This window comes from Fukomys damarensis, unplaced genomic scaffold, assembly GCF_012274545.1.
Source record: "Fukomys damarensis isolate Sample0158 unplaced genomic scaffold, DMR_v1.0_HiC HiC_scaffold_4, whole genome shotgun sequence".
Lineage (NCBI taxonomy): Eukaryota > Metazoa > Chordata > Mammalia > Rodentia > Bathyergidae > Fukomys > Fukomys damarensis.
In genome coordinates this window covers 24,957,986-24,965,697 of record NW_022900916.1, presented here as the reverse complement: position 1 = coordinate 24,965,697, position 7,712 = coordinate 24,957,986, and the positions used below count along the sequence as shown (strand labels likewise).

The following is a 7,712-nucleotide window of genomic DNA, read 5'->3' as shown; positions in this document are numbered from 1 at the left end:
TTTTTTTTTTTTTTTTTTTTTTTTTTTAGTTTTCCTCTCTTGAGTATATCCAAGGAGCCCTGTGTGGTGCTGTTCCATGTCCAGGTGTCTGCACTTCTAGCTGTTAATGTTTTTCTTAGCAAACTCAAAACTTGTGCCCTCTTTAGGATTCCACAGTGCTGCTTCGATGCTGGAACTCTAGAATGTGCTGCTGATGCAGTGTTGGTGAAAGTGTGGTGCCTTCTGAAACCCAAGCAGCCGAAGATTGCCCTGCCAGGGCCATTTCCCATTGCCCAGTGACTATTCTCACTGTTGCCACTGTTGTTAAGCTGAACCTCAGCGTTATTATCAACTACAGTAAGCCAAAAAAGCTACAGCTCAAGCTAGGACACATGCAGTCATTATTGACTCCAGGGATATTGCAGACCCAGCCTAGGCCAGAGTCATTCTTTACTGTGCAGAGCAGATGTGTGCTATTGGTACTCAGATGGAATCTATACCAAAAGTACTAACCTCTTGCTACATTTGAACGCTAATTATTCTTATTATTCATATAGGTACTTGCCTGGACTTTGAGCCTGCTGTTGGGATGGCTGTGCTGGGGACACATCCAATCAGTAATGGATCCAGATTGAAAGTTCACTTTCCCCAGCTGATCTCTTAACCTCTATTTGCCCATCTCTATGGAAAATAATCTCCCAGGGATCTTGTTGTTCTTTCCTGTTTCCTAATTTGGGTTATACCACCCAACTCCATCAAACAATTTTGATTCATTTGAACTTGAGATAGATACGGCAGCACATGTACAAAAATTGAACGTGAGATAGAAAAAGACAAAGTTCTCACTTCCATTCCTTTCTAAGAGTACACCCCGACCAACATACCTTCATTGCCAACAAGTTTCCTTCAGCAATGTATATTTTTAGGGTAGAAGCAGGTGTCTGGAGCCATCAAAATGTATTCTTCTGTTACAAACGCTCCTTCTGTCCTTCTCTTAATCAGGCGAAGGTACTTGAAGAATCTCCCGCAGAAGTGGATTTTCTATGACATTTTTTTCTTGCTCGAGCTCCTTCCAAATGGACAGGGGAGGGATCACAATGTGTTCACGTGCTCATACTATTTTTATAAAATTTGCAAAATAGAATATTTTGGGGATTCATCTTCTTAAAGAATTTCTCTCCCTCAAATTATGTAAATCTAGGCTCCACAAAACCTGAATCCGTTTATGATTCCAAGCAAAACTTCATGAGAGGTTTTTGTTGTTGTTGTTGTCGTCTTAACAGTCACGAGGCAAAGCAGCATAGAATAAAGCTGACCTGAGTCTGTCCCTGCTTCTATTTCTTAGTATCCGTGTGATGCAAACCATGTTACTTAACCTCTCTGAACCTAGCTGAGGTTCCCCAGCTAGAAAACTGAGAAAATAGTGCATGTCTTGTAATACTGTTGCGGGAAACTAGTACCTAATGGCGTTTGACACGTACTAGCAAATCAAAAATGTTGTGTGCTACATAGTTATTGTGACTTTATTAACTGTGAAAAAAATCAGCCTTTGATGAGTGGGAAGAGGGAAGTAATTGCCCATGTTTCCCACGTATCTATTTATTCTTACCTCTTACCGAGACCTGATGGAACAGTCTTGAGCATGAAGGAAGAGAAAGTCAGAAGAATGGGACTTGGCTCTGAACTCTTAACTGAGCAACTCAACTGCAAAGCACTATTTTTCCCTTGCACATCTCAAATTCTAGGTTTTTTTTTTTTTTAGTGATTAATTTGCCTTTCCTTTCCTATTTCTAAAAATTCATATGTAAGCAAATATGCTCAAAAATTTCCTTTACAACTATGCACTTTTGGTATAAATCGCAAAGGGAATTTTGACATTGAAAGTATAATATAAAGAGGTCAGTACTCCTTCAAAAATGATTGCAAAAGGAACAAGATAATGGTCTTCAAATCACATGCTGATAAATCAATTCTAGTGGCCATGCCTGGAAATGTAGTGATGTAGTAGTTCCCTTTCTCTACCTCTCTCCAGTGAAAGTGCCAAACATATTTAGTCTTCCAGCTTCATCTGATGCTGAAATTAAAGTATAATTTAGTTGCAACCTTAGTTTAAAAGATATGAATCTATGCATAAGTGTTATAATGAAAAAGACTCAGGAATGAAAAGCAATTATCTCAAATATCCTTAAGGAATTAAAACTCAATGAAGCTCATACATTTCTTGCAATTGCTTAAGTGGCTGTTTGCCTGGGGTTCACGCGCTAATTCACTGTAACCTCAGCTTATAACTGAAGTGCTCTTTTAGTTGAAGAAGACAACATGACAATAAATCATCCTATGGAAGGGTTTTAGTTTAGGTCATTTAGTTCTTCCTCTGATTTGCTAGCTAGATGAATGTTGAGTTGGATCTCCTAATTACTCAGAGATACATAGATACAGAATATCTCACAACCGCTTTGATTCAAGGGTATAAATATTTATGCAAAGCACTAAACTAGGCTAGATACCATAATAGGGTGCAAATGTGAACTTTTCTCAATATATCAATTAGCAAATAGTTTCACTTCCTTCTGTTTGCTGTTTGCTTATTAGCAATTCATTTAATAAATAGAATTAGTGTCTACTGCCATAAACTACCTAATACTATGGGCACTTAAACATAGATTATGTAGAATAACTAAGTGCCAAAGGGAATTCTGAATGTAGATGATATAGTCCTTGTCCCCAGACACTCTCTAAAGCTAATACTGGAAGCCCAGTTGAGCGAATTGGGTAGTAGTGTTCCCCTGAGAGCATAGGCTACTTCCTGTGGCAGACAGAAAATTATGTCTGCAGTAATATCATTAAAAAGATTCCAGATAGGGCTGGGAATTTAGCTCAGTGGTTCTGCCAGCTGCCTTGCAAGAGCAAGGACCCAAGTTTGATCCCTGGTACTGCCCCCCAAAATAGATACTGAGTGCTCACTAGAGATAGGTACTATGCTAAACAATACACATGCATTATCTCATTTAATGGGAACAATAAATATAATATAGATATGCTACCACCCTCACTTTACATATGAGGAAACAGAAGTTTTGGTTAACACACAGAGGTGGAGAGTGGCAGGGAATCCAACCCCAGATGCCTGCACCCCTACCCTACTATACTGACCCTAAATAAAGAGAAAGGTATTTCTCCATTAGTGTCATATACCCATCCACTGAGTGGGCCTGGGTTCCTCAGTATAATTGGATCTTAGGCGACCACCCCATGCTGTGGCTTCCCTGGTCCCCTTTGCAGTCATCCCTGCCTTCCTGTCCTCCCAGTGATGGCTGGGACTCCACAGTTGTGACTTTTCTTTCTTGCTGCTCCTGGGTGAAAGGTCAGGACCACAGCATAGCTCAGCTCTTGCCTACTTGTTTGCTACCATCACCTGCTTAATCCAATGCCAATTCAGGCTATTTAGGCAATAGTTATTATTTATCTACTATGTACTGGATAATAAGCAAGATGTTGTATTTGGAATGGGACGTGGAGAAAATGTCATACATAAGGGCTTTAATATGGGTTTACTCAAAATGATATGGGAACCCAGAGAGGGAAAACATTTATTTTGCTTAGGGCTGTGCAGAAAGCCTATGCTAAAAGATCTGGGTTTTGAAGCATGAATAGCAGTCATCTGTCTGTCTGTCTATCTATCTATCTATCTATCTATCTATCTATCATCTATCTATGTATATTGAGGGGTTGAACCAGGGGGTTGCTCTACTACTGAGCTACATCCTCAGTGCTATTTATTTTGAGATAAGGTTTTGCTAAATTGCCCTGGCTAGCCTTTAACTTGTAACCCTACTGCCTTGGCCTCCAGAGTGGGTAGGACCCCAGGCGTGTGCCACTGTTCCCTCCTAAATAGCAGCTTTCTTGACAGAGATTATAGAATAATAATAACATAATAACAACAACAATATGTGGTAGACAGTTTTCATGGTTTCTTGCTTTAACAGTGCTCGAGCGGAATCATTGCTTAAACTCTGATTCTGGCCAGGTACTCGGAGTAAGCAGCCCTTTGCCACTTCCTTGAAGCACACTTGGATTCCCTAAGGCCAGTGCTGTCCATTTCTGGGCAGCTGTAGCTGCCACCTCTCCTCAGCCACAGACAGGCTGATTACATCCTCCTTGAACAGGTGCCAGAACTGCTCCCAGGAGTGGAGGCCATCAACCCACCAGATAACCTGGAGCTTTATAACTCCTACCTCTACCTGTCCATGTCTTGCTGCTTTGACTGAAATGATGTGGCTTTAAAGAATTTTGCCTAAAAGTTTCTTCACCAGTCTCATGAGGAGAGCGAATGTGCTGAGAAACTGATGAAGGTGCAGCATGAAGGAGGTGGCTGAATCTTCCTTCAGGTTGTCAAGACATCAGATTTTGAGGATTGAGTGGGTGAAATAAGGGATTGTGCATTACCCTCGGAAAAAAGTGTAGATTAGGAATTACTGGAGCTGCATAAACCGGTCACTAACAAAAATGGCCCACATTTGTGTGTTTTATTGGGACTTATATGAATAAGCAGGTGAGATCCATCAGTGAGTTCAGTGACCACATAACCAACTTGCACAAAATGGAGCCCTAATCTGGCATGGAAGAATAACTTTCTGACAAACACAGCCTGGGAGACAGAGGTGATGAGAACTAACCCTTAGGCTACTCCTCACAGCCATGGGGTGACTTTCCAGGGCACAGAAGCAGAACATGCACATTAGGTTTACCTTTACCTTTTCTGTTTGTTGTATCAAAACATCCACTTAAATTTTTAAAATTCTACCATTCCTTAAAGAAATTTGGTAACACCCCCAACCCCCAAGAAGAGACAACAAATAACAATATATAGCTTTAGCTATATTCTGTGGTCAAGGTGTCCCATTGTCCTGGCCAATCCAAGCAGTTAAAAGATATGAAGCAGATTCACATACGTCTCCTTGTAATTTATGTCTTACTTGAGGATTAAAGTCCTTAAAAGGTTTAGTAAGAGGAAGAGTCCCTCCCTCAGTTTCTACACCCACAAAAGAGAGCTTTCAGAGTGTTAATTTGGTAGGCTGAGGTAAGGGTGATTAGCATTTTCTAGAGGAGTCCTGGTAATGGGCTGTACTTGTTTCTGTCATGGTTTAGGTTTGGAATTCCCCTCACCCCTGCCATCTCCTGGGGATTTTAGAAGGACATTGGGTCATGAGGGTGTTATAGTCAACAGTGATCGATCCACTGATGAGTTCATAGCTAAATGTGCAGTTATGAGGTGGACCCAGTTGGAAGAGGTGTGTCACTGGGAGAGTGCCTTTGGAGGGTGTGTCTCCCTCCCCAGTGCCTCGTTCTGCTCTCTGCTTCTTGGCTACCACGAAGTGAGCAGCTTTCCTTACCATGCTCGCCCACCACGATGTTTCTGCCAACTACAGACTGAATTCCCCCAGCCATGAGCCCAGTTAAGCCTTGCCTTTAAGTTGTAGATGTTGTGCATTGCGTCTCAGCAAAGGAAAAGCTGACTAATACAACCTCACTATTAATTTACGTATTCCACCATCCCCTTTTCCACTTCTACTTCTTGGCCGCGAGTAGATGAGGACTCTAAGGGACTTAAGACCAACCTATTCCTTTGGTAGGTCAGCACCTTCACCTACCTCTTCATCGACTTCTGGTGCTCCATGCCGTGAGATGTTCTAGGACCGGCAGCGAGGTTCCCTTCTAGCAGCTCTTTCTCCCACATGCTCAGAAAACAGAACTGTGAGCTTCTAGGCTCTCATCTCAATGAAGAAATGAGAGTGCTGTAAATCCAGCTTACAATTGGCCATTCTATTAGCCAAAGGTAAATCAACGTGAAATATAAATACTAAGAATCTGCTTTCTTCTGTGGTCTTCTCTCTCACCAATTTACCCGGACTCTGACTCTTGCCCTCAATGCTCCAGCCCAGTGAATGATTATCATCAGACCCTCCCTAACCCATGATGCTAAGGTAGGTGATTAGGGCTGGGGTAAACCAGACAACCCGCTGTGTGAGATGTGTCAAAGGTCATAAAAACCCACAGCTAATAGGTTGAGTGAGATGGCTCCTAAAAAGAAAAGACATGCACAGAACACGGGTCTCAAGATGACTCCAGGTTTATGGCTCCTGAGCGCTGTACACAGGACTGATCAGAAAGCAATATTCTCAATCTTTCATTTTTTTCCTTTTTTATTTGTTTAGGGTGCTTAGTTATTTGTATGATTTTAATAAAATGTTTGAATTTCTTCACAAAATTTCATATCAGAGAATGATATCTTTTTTCCTCATAGTCTAATAGTTTATACTAAAAAGTCCTTCATTTGAATCCTTCATTTACACATGTGTATGATCAATCAAAAGACACTGTTTCTGATCTTTCATTTACATTGATCGAGAAGCCAAGTGAGTTTTTTGATAGTGCAGTTTATATCTGACACAAAGCCAAGTGAGTTTTGACAGGATAATTGTCCCAATACCATATCCAGATGAGGTAGAGGCCAAACTAAGGACTCCTTTGCCCTACCCTCAGGGCTACTGGGAGCCTATTCATAGCTTATTCCTTCCTATGTCTTGCACTTTCAGTACATGTACACCCTTGATTCTTTTCTGTGTGCCTTGTCCATTTCTTTGTTCCAGATACCAAGGACCTAGAGAAAAAAAGCCTTTCAAGACTCTCATCTAGTTACAGTGATATTTTCTGCTTTTGGGTCTTGCTGTCTGTTCTTTGGTTGGCAAAAGTTCTCACTTATCATGTCTAATTTTAGATGTTTCTTCTTGCAGGAAACCTTCTCTGATTCTACCTTCCTGCAGAAACAAATCAACATCACCACCAGCAACAAAATTCTGAGGTTCTTGTTCCTCCTCTGCACTTTCCTGCCTGAACATTTAAATGTTTTACTTGTTTGTTCACACATCAGTGTTTTTTTCACTGGGACAGTCTTGTTAGCTATGATGCCTGTAATTTGCACATCTATACCAGTGGTGCAAACCTATCGCACACATGCTGCAGTAGGCTGTTTTATTTTTCAATCATTGAAAGCTCTAAAAGATTTGCCATCACTGACCTATACATTGCCCAGCATAGACTCAATGAGCATAAATATGTGTTGAAATGAATTAGTTTGTTAATCTTATTTTATTTCATAGGTCATATTGGCTGCAGGCAGCAAGTGCTTTTTTCAAAATTCATTTTCACTAAGCTTTAACATTTATCTCTTTTTAAGTGTCCATCTGTTGCCCCTCCACAACTCACCCCAGCTTTTTTAGGACAATTGTGTTCTCCTGTGTTTATATTTATCTTTGTCGTTTCTCACTACTCTCCCCTTCCCTGCAAACACAATCAGAATGACCCTTGAAAGATGGTAGAAGTTCTGGTCTCTCACTCCTCACAGTCTTGTGGCCGGACTTTCTAGGCAACTCTTTCTTGCTTCTCTAGACTTATTTTCTATTCTCCTCCCCCCCGACACTTCCAGCTACTTTTCCTAAGTCTCTGTACTTCACAAACATTTCCTATGAAAGACAAAAACAAATAAGTTATATAACCATGAATTTTTAAATCCCCAGCTAAGTTGAACACAGTTCCTAATTATGCCACTGGTGTACTAACATTCGAAATCTTTCATAATTTCGAGAAAATGATAAAAAACATAGAAAGAAGTCAGAACATATTAAAAACACATAGAAAACTGTCTGGAAACAAAATTATAAACCAAAGTGGTA

General features: G+C 40.7%; 1 pseudogene; it reads left to right on the top strand.

Annotated features, from left to right (window-relative positions):
* The window catches only part of LOC104874155, a 21,671-nt pseudogene extending 17,017 nt beyond the window's left edge, over positions 1 to 4,654 (top strand).
* The last annotated feature ends 3,058 nt before the right edge of the window (positions 4,655 to 7,712 follow it).